The sequence below is a fragment of the Trachinotus anak genome, unplaced genomic scaffold, assembly GCF_046630095.1.
Source record: "Trachinotus anak isolate AG129_WGS33_773 ecotype Australia unplaced genomic scaffold, CSIRO_AGI_Tana_v1 ptg000021l, whole genome shotgun sequence".
NCBI classification, from domain to species: domain Eukaryota; kingdom Metazoa; phylum Chordata; class Actinopteri; order Carangiformes; family Carangidae; genus Trachinotus; species Trachinotus anak.
Genome location: NW_027273872.1, coordinates 28,293,480 through 28,310,361, shown reverse-complemented (window position 1 = coordinate 28,310,361; position 16,882 = coordinate 28,293,480). Strand labels below are relative to the sequence as shown.

General features: G+C 44.7%; 1 long non-coding RNA gene across 2 annotated transcripts; it reads left to right on the top strand.

Annotated features, from left to right (window-relative positions):
* Positions 1-732: 732 nt before the first annotated feature.
* LOC139606060 (uncharacterized) lies at positions 733-9,593 on the top strand. 2 transcript variants are annotated; one of them, XR_011684543.1, is made up of 4 exons: positions 733-1,144; positions 2,521-2,592; positions 6,911-7,562; positions 8,098-9,593. It is a non-coding gene; the product is annotated as an uncharacterized lncRNA (long non-coding RNA). The 2 variants fall into 2 exon arrangements; XR_011684542.1 differs by having other exon boundaries at positions 742-1,144; positions 6,911-9,593.
* The last annotated feature ends 7,289 nt before the right edge of the window (positions 9,594-16,882 follow it).

Here is a 16,882-nt window from a genome sequence, read left to right as displayed (position 1 = left end):
CTCATCTGTAAACTTTCTGTCTCTGTCCTTTTGACCCCCTGGCTATGTGTGTGTGTGTGTTTGTTCTTGAGGTCCAGGTCGTAGACTTTACGCAGTGAGGACATTTTGTCAACATTTTGTTCAGTCGAATACTTTGTATGTGGATAAATGTCAAGTCGACTTGACTGGAAATACATTATGTTCATGAGTGTTCTCACAAAGATAGAAGTACAAGTGTGTGTGTGTGTGTGTGTGTGTGTGTGAGAGAGAGAGAGAGAGAGAGGGAGAAAGCAGTCAAACAATGTTACTCCAAATAATTACTCTCTTCCTGCTCCCTCTCCCTCACTCTCTCCCTTTTCTTCCTCTCTCTCTTGCTCTCGCTCTCTCCCCTTCCCTCCACCCCCGCCCCACCCAACAGTGTAATAGCTTCCACATGGTATCTCAGTTTGCCGTCCAGTCAGCTGCCTGATGCAGAAAAAGCCCAAATTTAGAAGAAATATGAAAATTGTCAAACGCTTTTTTTTTTTTTTTTTTATCCAGAGGAAAATATACCAGCTGACACACACACGCACACACACCCCTTCTCTTTTTCCCTTCCTCACTCCTCTCTTTCTGACCCCCCCCCCCCTTCATTATTCCTCTTCCTCTCCTAACTCTTGCCCCGTCTTCCCTTTTTTCTCTCACTCTGGTTTCTCATTCCCTCCTCTTCTCTGTCCCTCCATCTTTCCCAGACGGACTCCACAGGTCAGTAGTTGAGGCTTCTTGGTTCCCCTGACATCAGCCAATCGCTCATGTCTGGAGGGGGCATTCCCTGCTGCAAGGCCCTCCCCCCAGTGACCATACAAGGTAACAGAGGAATGCATGGCTTGGCAGTCCATCTGCTTCATAAGACAGACACACACAAAGAGCAGAGGGTGTCCCACACTGATGAGCAATAGTATTTCAGATTTGAACTTTATCTGATTGTGAGAAGAGTTTTAAAGCTGAGTGAGTTTCAGAGAACTTCAGCAGGATGCTGCGTCTCATCAGCAGCAGTCTTACGGTGGAGAGACAAGTCAAAGAGCAGCTGATTCATTTCACCAAGGAAAACTGAGCAAGCAGCCAGTGGTGATGACAACAGATGGAAACCTCATCGGTCCAGCAGTGAGGCAGAGGACTCATGAAGGTACGATCACAGAGACTCCTGAAGGAATGCAGCAGTTTCTGCTCTTCATCATACATACAGCACATTGTTACTGCCAGTCATTTCTCAGATCTTAGCATGGTTTCTTTCTTTTTAAATGACTTTTAATGTCAGAGTCAGGTTTTTTCAAATTAATTTGAAAAGTCAGCACAGCATTACAAAGCCAAGTCACCCTGAAGGCTTTCAGTCCAGACCAGGTCCCAGAGGGCTCTGTGAGACGTGTCCAGTGACAGCTGAAGGAACTCTCACTCTGTGACCTCTGCTACAGCCCAGGTCTATGACCAGCCGGTTACAGTACAGCATGAGATAGATGCACTTGTCTTTTGTTGCATTTTCATATGGATGATGTGACTCAGTGTAACATCTCAGCTCTGCACACGTCTCAGACCTGATATGTAACAGTCTGACACAGACTGCAGCTGAGTTTTTCTGAACCAGTCTCACTCAGTGTGACGTGCAGTGAGCCTGTCAGACTGCTGTGGATTCAGGTGAGCCCAGTAGTACAACAAGTCTAAAATGCTGTGTTGTTCTGCAGAGTGTGTGACAGAGAGTGAATCTGGTTAATCTGAAGGTGTGTCACTGTTCGCTGCTGCAGAGCCCACTGAAAGTGAAACAGACTGTAGCTCTGCATCACTTCATTTACACCAACATGTCACTTTCACTTGTTCCTAAACTTGGACCAGTCAAGGCTTGACCTGAGATTTCTTTTTGTCTGCTTGGTAAAAATATTTCTTCATTATCTCCCCCCATCCATGTACAGTGCAACACACAGACCCACAAATAGACTGTCATTCATAGTTATTAGGACTGTGGGTCAGTGGTGGGTCTGAGGGGTCATGAGATGATTTACAGGATGAGGGAGTCGAAAAAATAGATTTCTGATACACAAAATGTGTGTGTGTGTTTTTTTTCAGTCAGTTGTGTAAATCTTATCCATCATTTACTTAAAAACACTTGAACTGATCATAAAGAGCAGACACAGACACCTGCAGCCTGGGACCGGGGGGCCCAGCAGACAGCACTTTAGTAGGTTTCAGGTGTCACAGGTTGATCAGTTTGGCCCCTGAGCTAGTTTCCAAATTCATCTCAGTTGGAGGGAAAAAAAATCTAATCTTTGCTTGTGTCCTGGGGGAGGGTGGGGCAGGGTGGGGTCTGCTGGTGCCCTTAAATGGTAAAGACAGAGTAACAATCTGATGTGAGACCCTCCTGCAATATGGCCGACATCAGTCTCACCTCACACAGAATCTGGACCCAGCATCAAAGACTTGGACCAGGTTTACACCACGGACAATGTGGACTACACACACACACACACACACACACACACACACACACTTAACCCATGTCTGTTTCACCAGAGCTCCACCTGAGTGTGTTCAAGACAAGACAAGAGAGGAGGTTAACCAGGAGGTGTGGAAGAAACAGACCAGGTAAGAGCAATAACACACACACACACACACACACACACATACACACACACACACACACACTTCCTATATTTTGCCTTCTCAATAAAGTTTCAGACTGCAGCATGTACTGTACCGCTCCTGTGTTCTCCTCCTTGCGCTCAGACACTCTGTGTTCAGTGTTCCCCAGTTTAGACCAATCATACTATACTTCAGGGACACGGTAACATGATGCTGACATAAAGCCTTCCCAAGCCCCTGAACCTGATTCTAACTTGAACCTTGTAACTGGGTCTGAACCTTCAAGCTGAGGACCAGAGTCCAGAGTCCAGAGTCCAAAGATAGAAAGACACACCTGCACAGTAGGGCTGGACAGGCCCTGGTCCTGGTTGGTGCAACAGTGCATGTTAGTAGTTTTTGATGTAAGCGTTGTACAGATCCTGTCTTTAAAGCAGCTGAGAATGGTTCTGTACGTTCTAGTCTCTGTGTCATGGTCTCTGTTCAGCTGATGGTTCATGTGGCAGCTTCATGTCCTCCTCAGTCAGTTATGGCTGCTTGTACTGACTGGCGTCTTCATGGTCCCTGTCAAAGTGTCAGGCTGAGGTCTCTGTTCCCAAAGTCCAGCTCATAGAACATGTGTTGTGACTCCCTCCCAGCAGCCGGGAGCTCCTGTCCCGCTGATGACTGGGAGGGACATGAGAAAGTGTCCGGAGGGAGGAGAGGAGGAAATGCTGTATTTATTTACTGAGCAGTCAAAAGTCTTAGGGGCACTAGGTTAGGAGGACTTTCACATAACCCCCTACACACACACACACTCATACCAGCCCCCCCCTGGGACCCAGAGACCATGACTGCCAGGGTCAGTTTCACATGGGATAATGAGGGGGAGGGGGACAGGGGGGAGAAAGAGGAGGTGAGGCGTACCTCATGGAAGAGGTTTCCTCTGGACTGGGTCTCTGCAGTGTAGAAGTGGTGGTGCTGGTTTGTCTTTGGTTGATAGTCAAGTCAAGGTAGTCCAGCAGGATCTTGAAGGCCCCTCTCTCCACCCTCAGACCCTTATAAACCCCCAGCCAGTGGCTCAGTCAGTGCAGTTACTGTAAACCACAGAGTGCTAGATGGATTTTTTATTTTTAGGAACATCTTCTTTTTTCTCACTGCGAGACCCTCAGGGGGCCCCGACCTCCACCATGGGAACCCTTGCCCTGGGCCAATCAGAGCATTGATCGGTTCCCATGGCCCCTGGCTCCTGGGTTCCTAGCAGGAAACCTCCCTAAGTCTCTTACTGCGCCCTGAATTCTTTTGGACCCCCCCTCCTCACACCAGCAGCCGGCCCCTGTAGCCGCTCTGATCCGGCTCCAGTGTTTGACTCACTGCTGTTCAGCATTGCCATTTTTGGTAACTGATGTTAAGACCCACTTTTACAGTGGCCTTTATGTGTTGTACGTGGTCTGTTTCTGTTTAGACCTGCTTCTCTATGTGGACTTGACTCTGACACCATCACGTCTTAAATCACTGCACCACTAAATCTGACTGTTCCTGTCTGTTTGAGCTTTTTATTTAGAATAAATTTGATTTTACATTATACAGGTGTCACTCTGCTGTGTGTTTATGAGTGAGTGTGTGTGTGTGTGTGTGTGTATCTGTGAGAGAGAGAGAGAGAGAGAGAGAGAGTGTATGAGTACTAGAGAGACATTTAGTGTGACAGACAGATGGGGTAAAATGGAGAGAGGGCTTCCTGTGTGTGATTTACAGAGCCAAGGGGAAAGAGAAAGACGACCATATTAGGCAATGTTTGGCTCAACAGGAGAGATGGCTCTGACTGTTATCACAGCCTGTCTAAACACACATGCTCACACGCTCACACGCACACACGTTCCCACTCAGGCCTGGTGGTGTGGACGGACTGTGACTGTGACACAGCTTCCCTCACTGAGAGTCCAGGATCTGATTTAAATCAGCTGCAGGTCTGGACTCATTCGTTTTAAACCAGGGGATGATCATAGAGTCAGTCAGGCTGTACGTGTGCTGGCTGTTTACAGTGTAGTACAGCTGTACACGGCTGTCTACACAGTCGGTGACATAGACACTTGACAGATGTTCACAGTTGTGAGCCTCATGTCTCTGAGCTGAGCTCAACTCTTCATCTCAGGTCCACAATGCTGTGATGCAGAGATGAATCAGATGCTGCGACTTGCTTCTCGTGTTCCTGCAGTATAATCCCAGTAATGAAACACAAACTATGTCCACTGTGCACACATGTATATAAGAGCTACACACACAGGAACACAACAGAGCTGCTCAACCTCTGTCCTCTCTTCAGTCTACCTGGATCCGTCCTCACGGTCTCCTGAGGATGTGTCCACACATCAAGCATTATTGTGTCCAACAGGGACGTCTGATCTCAGTCTGTCCACCTCCATGAGGGGATGGGAACCCTCTGTGAGGTCCCTGTGTCTGTCTGGGTCCATGTTTTCCCCTCTGACAGTGAACACGTGGCATGAAGCTGAAAACCATCATCACCTGTGCAGGTGCTCTGTTAGACTGGGATCAACTGCGGTTGGTTGGAGTGGAGCAAACATCATGTTGTCTCATGTTCTTAGGTTCAGGAAGTGACAGTATGGAAACGTGTAACATACAGTAAACCCTCAGAGGTTTGAGTCAGAAAACACTTGATGAGTTTAATGTCAGAGCAAAGTGATCCACAGTCACAGAGATGCTGCTGTGAAGAAGAAGGAGCTGCTATTGTAAAATAAAACTTTAGATATTTCACGCAAACAAGAACAAATGAACAACAAACACTGAAACCACTTGATAAGAAATACTGCCAACATCCCCTGTAACTTGAAGTGGTGCATATGTGTGTGTGTGTGTGTGTCTGGACACTGCTGCTGTCTGCACTCTGTACACTCTGTACAACACCCAGTGTCAGGAACACACGGTGACAGATTCACAGTTTATAAGCTGAGGGTCAGATGATGTGTTATATGTTTAACATGATTAATAATGTTATCTTGATGATGACATCATAAGTCAGTGTTGGCTTTGTCGTTATTATTTGTCCACTCACTATAACATGTGTCTCGGTCCTAAAATGAAGCAGTCCTCTCAGTCCTCTCAGTGTGTGTGTTTGTGTGTGAGTGTGTGTGTGTGTGTGTGTGTGTGTGTGTGTGTGTGTGGTCAGGCTGCAGACCTCCACCATGAAAACCACCAGAACATGTCTTTAGTAAGTAGTAGGTTTTCCAGACTGAGTCTGTCCACGGCCGTTACCTGAACATCCTCACATTCACAGCTGCTCTGACATCAGTCACAGCTTTTAGTTTCCTGAGCGCCTGAACACTCGTTCATCAGTGTGTGACTGGATAAGATACAGTGTGCTGATCAGTGAGCTGTAGACACAGACACACACACAAGACTGAATCTCACTCACACTCACAAATGTCTTTGCACATTACAAAGTGCACATGAGCAATTCACACACAACATGATGATGATTGTCATGAAGAAGAAGAAATGAGGAAATCTCAGGGACAGGATGCACACATGCACACACACACGCACGCACACACACACACACACACACACAGTCATGGTGGGAAAGGGCAGATTTGTTTGTTGGTTTGGTTTACATGAGGGTAACACTTCCTTCAAGATGTGACCTACTGTGGCTTTCTCTGTGTGTGTGTGTGTGTGTGTGTGTGTGCGAGAGAGAGAGAGAGAGAGAGAGAGAGAGAGAGAGAGAGAGAGAGAGTCTTTCTTCTTAATATGGACTTGTTGAGCCCGGAGCAGAGGGAGAAGGACTGGGTGAGATAAAGGCATCCTCTCCCCCTGCTGCCTTTTAAGAGAGTCTCTCCTCACTGTGACTAGAAAAGGGAATGTATGTAGCCAGCTGGAAGGAGGTGCTGGGGTGTGTGTAAGTGTGTGTGTGTGTGTGTGTGTGTGTAAGTGGGGTGGGGGTGGGGGGGGTGGGGGTGGGGGTGACAGACTATCAGTGGGAGCGATCACAGACTGGAAGAGGGAATGTTTATCCAAAGCAGCGATCCCATTTTCCATGATCCCCAGATGAGGGCCGGCTCTGGCCTTACATGGGCAGACTGGGAGTTTCCAGCCGAGTGGAGTCAGAGCATTCCTGGAAAACACCCGGCTCCTCTCCCTGCCTCTCTCTTTATATGTCTCTCTCTCCTGGATGAATCAGGAACTCAGTGATACACAGAGCTATAAACTGTGTGAGTGTTAGTGCTGCAGCTCAGAGGACGTTAATGTTAGCGAGTCTCTGCAATCAAAGTTTATTTCAACATAAAAGTGCATAAAAACACAAGCTTTGTTCACTGTGTTCTTTCATCAGGCTGTTGTGGCTGCTGATAGGGAAGATGGAGACCAGCAGTCTGCACTCAGGGTAAGACACACTTCACTGTTTCTGTTGTTTCTGAAAAAGGAGTTTAACATCAGTATATGCACATCTGACATGAAGCCAACAATCAGACGCCTGCTTCCTCTAGAGCAACATTTCAGCCACTGAGCTCACAGGAAGCTATTTCCACTGCTCGGTCTTTGAAGTGCTGAGCTCCAGCTGTGCCCCGGAGTCTTACAGTGATGCTGGTTGACATACCTGCAGGTTCAACAGCAAATAAACACACACAACTGACAAACCAGCACCACCGTTTCTCCAGGTCTCTGCAGCTGCAGGAGGGATGAACAGCTTCTTCAGAGAGTGGTCACATCATGTGGTCCTGGTCCAGGATGGTGGTGGGGGACGCTGTCATTTTCATAGTGCAGTATCAAACCATCAGACTGTGTGGAAACATGGATTTATTCTGTTTCTGTACTCCTGTTTTGAAGTTGGTATATCTGTGACATGACTCAGTATTATTAGTTAGTATGGTTAGTACAGCTGGCTGAAAAGCAGTGTTGTTTGGTTTCAGGCCTGTTTTACCTCTGACCTCGCCTAGGATGATGTCACAGAGTCCTGGAGTCCACCTGCGCTTCACTGCAGCCAGGTGAGAGGTGAAACCACTGCAGGTCAGAAATGTGACTTTCTTGGGGACTTTCTTTACCCAGAACCTCACAACAAAATAAAGTCCACCTGACACCTGAGAGTCAGAGCTGTGTCTTTGTGGACTTCCAGCAGCAGCAGGATGACGGGCTGAGGCCAGAACACACAGAACCAACAGCAGGAGAACACCACCAGGCCCCCACACATGTCCCCCCTCACACGTTATGTGTGTGTGTTTGTGTGTGGATTCAGTGTTTAGCTTTGGGGCTGCCTCATTCACCAGAGATCAGTGGCTCCTGCTGTTGAACCTGTGAGCTGCTGGACACAGACAAGTCAAACAGGTGGTAATGAGCCACCTGAGCCCACATGACGCTGAGCTCCATGACATGGCCTCAGTTTACAGGCCAAACCCTCACAAACGTCCTGTTAGAGAGAATCTGTGCACCAGCTCTGCCACTATCAGTGTGTGTGTGTGTGTGTTTGTAGCCTTTGTGCTGAGTGTCCCTTTTAACAAAATGTACGTATGTGTTGTATTTCAGATGTCAGAGTTGAGAGTGTAGTAGAGAGGTGAGTAGGTGAGTATCTCACACACACACACACACACACACACACACACACACACACACACCTTTTAAAAGCTTCATCTGTGAGTGTGTGCGTGTGAAATGTGAGACGGAGCAGCAGAAGGACAGGAAGTTGGTATTATGAAGGTCTACTGGGGGTTAAAGTCATTTCCTGTTTACCCCACCCCAACTAAAATGTTTGTGTTATTTTCATAGACCCCTCCCCTGCACCCCCACCCCCCTTACAAAAGCTAGCAGCAGTGAGTGATGTGAGCAGACACATGATGTTGAACCAAACAGAAGTTGACTGAAGTTTGAAATAATAAAATATTGTAACAAGAAGCTCGGTCCGCTCAGAGGCACCAGTCTCACCTCAGCTGTCTGTGAACCACCCCCGCTCTTCCCTGCGGCCCATGGTGCAGTGCTGCATCTCTGGTCAGTTGGTAGTCTGAGATGAAGCACTGTAGCTCGGGACGGAGGACAGAAAGACCAGTCTGAGCAGCATCCAGCAGCAGGTCTACAGGGACCTGGTTCGCTTCAGTCAGGGAGAATCATATGAAATCAGGGGTGATGGGACAGGAAGATACTCAGAGACGCCCTGAGGAGACACCCTGAGGAGACACTGTGTGGAGAGGCTGCTCATGTCTCCATCCAACATTGTCTCTGTTCACAAGGAAAAGATGAAAGCTGTAGAATTCATCACAAAATCTGGAAAAAGGACAAATTTGAAAGAAATCAAACTTTTGCTTGATACAGTTTAAAATGTCGGAAATGCATTTCAGCCGCAGCTGTTCTGGTGCCACGTTGTCGGCTCATCCAGAATCACTCTGCTGCTCTTTCACTGTTTAGAGAGGCGACTCAGTGTCTCTGACTAATGGTTTATAAATGATCTGTAAAGCATCAGTGAAAGATTTATTAACATTAAAAAACATGACCAGCACAGTTTATTAACTCTTAATATATGAACACACACAAATGAAAACACAGATGTGACAAAGCTTCTAACCTGTAACTGGGAGATGTGAATCACAGCTGGACCACTGCATGTGAGGACTGGATCTACTGGGGCTTGTGTGATGATGAGGGTGATGATGATGCTCATGGCTCACATCAGAAGAGGAAGAGTTCACTGACCTTTTGTTTTTCTCCTCTCTCCTGGGGTCCAGTTTTCCCAGGAATCCCTTGACCTATCAGAAAGGGGGATTCCTGGAAATACTGTTCTTGGGGGCGGGGCTTATCAGCAAACCCATGTACAGTAACTTCTTCCATGACCATGTGATCATGTGAGGTGCGTGTAATAAAACATAAAACATGCTCCAGGTTTGTACTGGATGAGTTCTGCCTGGATTTATGTTCATGTTATGTTATGCTAGTGTCCTCATGGAAACACTGCGGTGTGAGGAGCCTGTGTGAGATGTCAGATATGATTCCTGTTCATTGTTTCATTTAAATAAAGTTTCAAAACAAAGACATATTTGAATCTGTCGTCATTTAGTGTTTATGATTATAAATGGAAAAAACATCCTGCACTAAAATCATTTTACCGTTTTTTAGTAACAGCTTTACTGTGATACTTCAGCTTATATACAGTCATACAGTGCTGCACTGATAACGTCTTTTTCCATCTCCTGGTTTCCTCCACTAACAGCCAACAGGATTTCTCCACCGTGTTTTGGATGATTAGAGAAAATCAGCAACAGTTTGTGATCCTGACAGGTTTGGTTCAGCAGGATCATCTTCACTAATGACTCCACTTTATGATGTTTGAAGCCTAAATACAATCAGCAGCAGTAAAAAGCTCATGTTAGGCTCTAAACCAACGACACCACGGTCACATGACTTCACCGTCACCACCACTAACCTTCAACCTGTAGTTTGATTTAGCTCTGAGCTCTCCTACAGAAGCCTTTCCTCTGACAAAGTTATTAACAGTTTGTCCCTGACAACCTCTGTAGTCTCATTTAGACACTTGTTAGCAACCGGTCTTTTTTAACAGACGAGACAAGAAGCTTCAAGAATCAGGACTGAGGGACTTACTGACGGATTTGATTTTGTGAAAATGTCTCAGGACCAGGGACCAGGAAGTGATAAAATGCAACTAATTTCTGGGTTTTAGGACTCGTTCCTGCAGGAATCTATTGAGTTGAACTCATTTGGCAAATGCTTGAATGTAAATGATCATTTGCATGTTAAAGTCCTGCAGCCTGGAATTATAGACTCTGACTGGTTCTGTCTCAGCAGATAGAACCTGAGAGGAAAAACAGTGAAGCAGGTATGTGGTTAATATGTACCATCTATCACACATACACTGGCAAAAATACTTAAAAAAATTTGAGCTACAGGAGTAAGAGTTAGAGTAAATCCTTTTTACTGTACTTACTGATATTAATGGAAAAATTACTGGTAAAAATATGCAAACATTCACCGGCAGGCTGGGGTCACTGACTGTGTGAGCCATGAGCTCAGGTGATTTTCTCTTACAGCCTGTACAGTGTTGAGATGTTTCTGCAGATCACACAGTTGGTCTGAAACATGGATCTGATCAGTTCCATAAACCAATCTTTTTCATAAACTGATCTTCTATGAACCATGAAAAGTCATGAAATTCTAAGCAACCAGGCAGCAATAAGAGAGGCTCCTCCTGCCAACATGAAACCACACACAGAGTGATGACGTGTGGCCACAAGGTGGCGCAGTTGTAGCGTGTAGCTACTCACAGGCCTTTGTGAATGGGGACAAGAGAACACACAGAGCTCTCCTCCAGAAACAGCTCAGCTTCACACAGTCACACATGAAGATTGTGTTTACAGCATGCTGTCATTCATCAACCTGCTGACTGTGTACTGCAGCATGAACACCTGTACACACACACACACACACACACACACACACACACTGGCTGCATGCTTCATTCTGACTTGTACTGTGGATCTGGTTCTGGGACATGTGGACATCCAGATGTTGCCTCTCCAGACTTGGCCTCTCTGTGGACCTGGTTGACACATGTAGGTTCAGGCTGATTGGATTTAAAACACCTGTCCTGGATACAGATGTGTCAGTCCAGCTGTTGGAGTTAACATCTCTGACACCTTTACAACGAGGGTGAAGAGAAAGGACAAGAAAGTGTGTGGAATGTGGAGCTGAGTGTGGAGCTGAGTGTGGAGTGAGCTGTACACTAATGCTGGAGAAATGTTCAAATAGAAAGAGAGGGGCCATTACATAAGAGTTAGAGACAAGATGAGACAGGCTGATGAGAGATTGGTAGCAGGGCCCCACCCACACACAGGTAGAATCACTCCTGTGACACACACACACACACACACTGCTTCTAGCTACGCTGTGAATTCCTCTGCGAACACCTCTTACACCCTAACATGTCTAACTAGCTCTAACTCTGACTTTCAGTTCACTTCTTTACCTGAGCTCCTTCACTTATTAAACAGATGTAGAACTGAGTTCTGACACTGAGGTCTCTACTGACCTGAAGCTGAAACTAATCCATCTCACTGACTCTCTGTGGATAGAAGAGTCTGTTAAATTAGTAAATGTAATGTAATTTGTGTTATTAGTTCCAACAGATTGTGATTGTTCGTTATAGTAACTGAGATGAAGATCTGATCATATTTTGTTTATAATTGATACAGAAACAGATCATTTCAATGGATTCCTCTCTAACACAACACACGTATTAATACTGGGAAACAGGGAATTTGAATTTTAATCACATTCATATTTAAAGCAAACAATCTTGTCCACAGCAGCAGTGTGAACACATGAAGATGAACCACTGTAACCATTGTAACCTCTGTAAGCACTGTAACCACTGTAAGCACTGTAACCTCTGTAACCTCTGTAACCACTGTAACCTCTGTAAGCACTGTAACCTCTGTAACCTCTGTAACGACTGTAACCTCTGTAAGCACTGTAACCACTGTAACCTCTGTAACCTCTGTAACCTCTGTAACCACTGTAACCTCTGTAAGCACTGTAACCACTGTAACCATTGTAACCTCTGTAACCACTGTAACCACTGTAACCTCTGTAACCTCTGTAACCACTGTAACCACTGTAACCTCTGTAAGCACTGTAACCATTGTAACCACTGTAACCATTGTAACCATTGTAACCACTGTAACCACTGTAACCATTGTAACCACTGTAACCTCTGTAACCACTGTAACCTCTGTAAGCACTGTAACCACTGTAACCTCTGTAACCACTGTAACCTCTGTAAGCACTGTAACCTCTGTAACCACTGTAACCACTGTAACCATTGTAACCACTGTAACCTCTGTAACCTCTGTAACCTCTGTAACCACTGTAACCTCTGTAAGCACTGTAACCATTGTAACCATTGTAACCACTGTAACCTCTGTAACCTCTGTAACCTCTGTAACCACTGTAACCTCTGTAAGCACTGTAACCATTGTAACCATTGTAACCACTGTAACCTCTGTAACCTCTGTAACCTCTGTAACCACTGTAACCTCTGTAAGCACTGTAACCACTGTAACCATTGTAACCACTGTAACCTCTGTAACCACTGTAACCTCTGTAAGCACTGTAACCATTGTAACCTCTGTAACCATTGTAACCATTGTAACCACTGTAACCACTGTAACCATTGTAACCACTGTAACCACTGTAACTTCTGTAAGCGCTGTAACCTCTGTAACCACTGTAACCTCTGTAAGCACTGTAACCATTGTAACCATTGTAACCATTGTAACCTCTGTAACCACTGTAACCTCTGTAACCACTGTAACCACTGTAACCACTGTAAGCACTGTAACCTCTGTAACCACTGTAACCTCTGTAAGCACTGTAACCTCTGTAAGCACTGTAACCACTGTAACCATTGTAACCTCTGTAACCTCTATAACCACTGTAACCTCTGTAAGCACTGTAACCACTGTAACCACTGTAACCACTGTAACCATTGTAACCTCTGTAACCACTGTAAGCACTGTAAGCACTGTAACCACTGTAACCACTGTAACCTCTGTAAGCACTGTAACCTCTGTAAGCACTGTAAGCACTGTAACCATTGTAACCTCTGTAACCTCTATAACCACTGTAACCTCTGTAAGCACTGTAAGCACTGTAACCATTGTAACCTCTGTAACCATTGTAACCACTGTAACCTCTGTAAGCACTGTAACCATTGTAACCACTGTAACCTCTGTAACCACTGTAACCTCTGTAAGCACTGTAAGCACTGTAACCATTGTAACCTCTGTAACCATTGTAACCACTGTAATCTCTGTAAGCACTGTAACCATTGTAACCACTGTAACCTCTGTAAGCACTGTAACCTCTGTAAGCACTGTAACCACTGTAACCATTGTAACCTCTGTAACCTCTATAACCACTGTAACCTCTGTAAGCACTGTAAGCACTGTAACCATTGTAACCTCTGTAACCATTGTAACCACTGTAACCTCTGTAAGCACTGTAACCATTGTAACCACTGTAACCTCTGTAACCACTGTAACCTCTGTAAGCACTGTAAGCACTGTAACCATTGTAACCTCTGTAACCATTGTAACCACTGTAACCTCTGTAAGCACTGTAACCATTGTAACCACTGTAACCTCTGTAACCACTGTAACCTCTGTAAGCACTGTAAGCACTGTAACCATTGTAACCTCTGTAACCATTGTAACCATTGTAACCACTGTAACCACTGTAACCATTGTAACCACTGTAACCTCTGTAACCACTGTAACCTCTGTAAGCACTGTAAGCACTGTAACCATTGTAACCTCTGTAACCATTGTAACCATTGTAACCACTGTAACCTCTGTAACCACTGTAACCACTGTAACCACTGTAACCTCTGTAACCACTCCCATGATCCTCTGGTTCGGTCAAAAGAAAAAAGCCTGAGGTGAATATCAGTCCTGTTATCAGTGTGATGCAGTGCTATGCAGTGAGTTCAGTTACACCACATGACATAAATGCTCTCCTTTGCTTCAATGAATTTACAGCAGCATTAAAACGTTATCTCACAGTCTGATCACATGATGAATGTGTCTGACATCATCAGAGTGAATGGATGAACTGGTTCAGCAGCTGTCTCAATGTCTCACTGCTCTCATGTTCCTGGCTGCGCTGCATTCTTCTTCATGCTGCTTCACATGTACTGTATGCAAATAAGGGAGGGGTCTGTAAGTTATGTGCAAAGTGGATCTTATGCTGTTTCAGGGTCAGTTTGGAGACGTTATGATCAAACATGGTATAGAATCACATAGTAAACACATATAACGAACAAATACAAGATTCCCAGTCAACAGCCAAATAAAAACCTCTCATTCAGTTTTTACCTGTAAACAGGCTCTCTGTTGATTTTTACACAGCTCCAACACATCACCTCGTAACCTGCTGAGCAAAGACTGATGGGATGTCATCTATAAAGCTGTATTTCCACACTCTGATCTGGAATCTGGAGCCTGAATCATACCCACTATTATAACAGCAAGTGCACCTTTTAATATATTTGATATTGAAGATATGTCCCCTAATACACCAAGACCTGCTTCCAGCATGATGATGATCCCTCATCACTTTATTCTGTGATGAGGGATATTCAACATATCTTTATTAAAAAATAATAATTACATATTAATTATATTCTGCCAAAATTTTCAGCTGAGTCATGTGACCTCTGAGTGACTCATGAAATCAGTTAAGTACTTTGAAACCACATATTGTCTGATGGTTATTTTGATGATCACATTAGTTAATTATTATAGTCAGTTGAAGTCATGGAGTCACTTCCTGTGTTTGTGCTGACTCACTCTGAGTAAACAGTCTTGTGTGTGTGTGTGTTTCCTCAGGTGTTTCCTGCATTGGACAGAAGGAGCTGATTATAATCATACGTGTAGTTTACACGTCCTGCTCTGTGTATTCAACAGAAACTCTGTGTTAGCTGGTTACACAACACACACACACACAAAACACACACACACACAGACACACACAGACACACACACACGTCAAACACACCTGAGGCGCACAGTGTGAAGATTTGTCTCACACACACACACGTTAGGGCACTGATCTCTTCATTGTAATACATTAGAACCATTCTAACAGCTATCTCAAAATTTTAAATAGTTGATTTAAAACCTGTCATCAGTGTTTAAACTCTGTCAGTCTGCAGCTTCGCTCACACAGCTGTTAAAACCTGCTCATAGTCAGGACACGATGTGGGACAGAAGAAACCTTGTATGTTCCCCTCAGACATAATCTGAGGACGTTCTGTCCACATATGATCCAATATGTATTTTACTTCTATTTTTAACATGATATAAGTCACAGTGTGCAGTTAATGTCTGAAATTCAGCTGCTCCTTTACACCCAGTCACCCACACATCTCTGTCCTGACTTGCTGTTAAAACTCTGCAGCTCAGCTCAACAGTTTGTTCTGTTCCACTGACTCACCTGTTGTCATGTGTAATCACCTGGCTTCCCCTCCCCCTCACTCACCTGAACCCAGCCCCCTCATCACCTGATAACCATACACACCAACCACTGAACAGCTCATGGTCAGTTCATCTGTTTGGTTTACTTGTGTTTTTTCCTTTGTGCCAGTTCTCAATTTTTGTTTCCTGTTGTTTCTGCTCATTTGCCTGCTCAGCTGTAATAATAATAATAATAATAATAATAATAATAATACAACCTTCTAAATGATTCAAATGATCAGTTAAATAAGAATCATGTGTATGACCTGTGCAAGAGTCAAATTCTCTTTTTCACATTCTTTCATACTTCACGCTTCCTTTATTAATTCCTTAGCATGTTCATCACCTGCACTTTATCAGTTATTTTTCGTTACTTCCACTGTTGAAGCCACTTTCCGGACATGATACATGATAAATAATAACTGTTATGTTGTGATGAATGTGAGCCAGAGAAAATGATGACACGTTTTCATTAGATCACCACTGATTTAATCAAATCAGATTTAAATCAATCGCATTACTTGATAATTTATCACCTCCATTTTTCATTTCACATCCATTTTCATTTTTGTTGCTTCCACCTCTCGTATTAAAACCACACATATCTTATAAAGTTCAGATAAAACATAAATATGGGAGTTTTAAATCTCCACATCTCCTGGTTCCACCTGAAGTTTTCATTCTTCATAGATTGAACAGCCAGAACATTCTTCCTCTACACTCACACTGTGACAACTGCATTCTCCAAGACGCAGAATCACTTTGTGATATTGACAGAAAGAAATAAAACAAAAGGAAAAAGACGAGTGGAGGAAACCAGATCAGATTAGTTCACAGGTGTTTGTGAACTTCAATCCGGAGTCAGACCAGTTCATGAAATGAGCACATGTGTTCCAAGGATCCGGGGGGGGGGGGGGGGGGGGCATCATTACAGAGCCACAGAGTCCACAGGGGGAGGGACAGTGAGACACTGTTTCTTGTTTCCTGCTGACAGTCAACACTGGTTTCAGCAACATTAACATAAAGTGTTTATCACTGGAGCCATGATGATGAACGTCCCCTAACCTTCACCAAGGACTCACTTTAACTCAGACCGGGAGGAACTGAACCTTAACCAGAGCATCGGTGCACTGACAGACAGGTGGACGGGTCTCGTCACACCTGGATCTGCCCCTCTAGAGGACGTGGACCTACACCTACTGCACCTGCTGCACTGCAGCTGACTGATGGGGCCAGCAGCAAATATGTGAATGACAGGCAGACAGACAGTCAGAGAGACAGACAGACAGACAGAC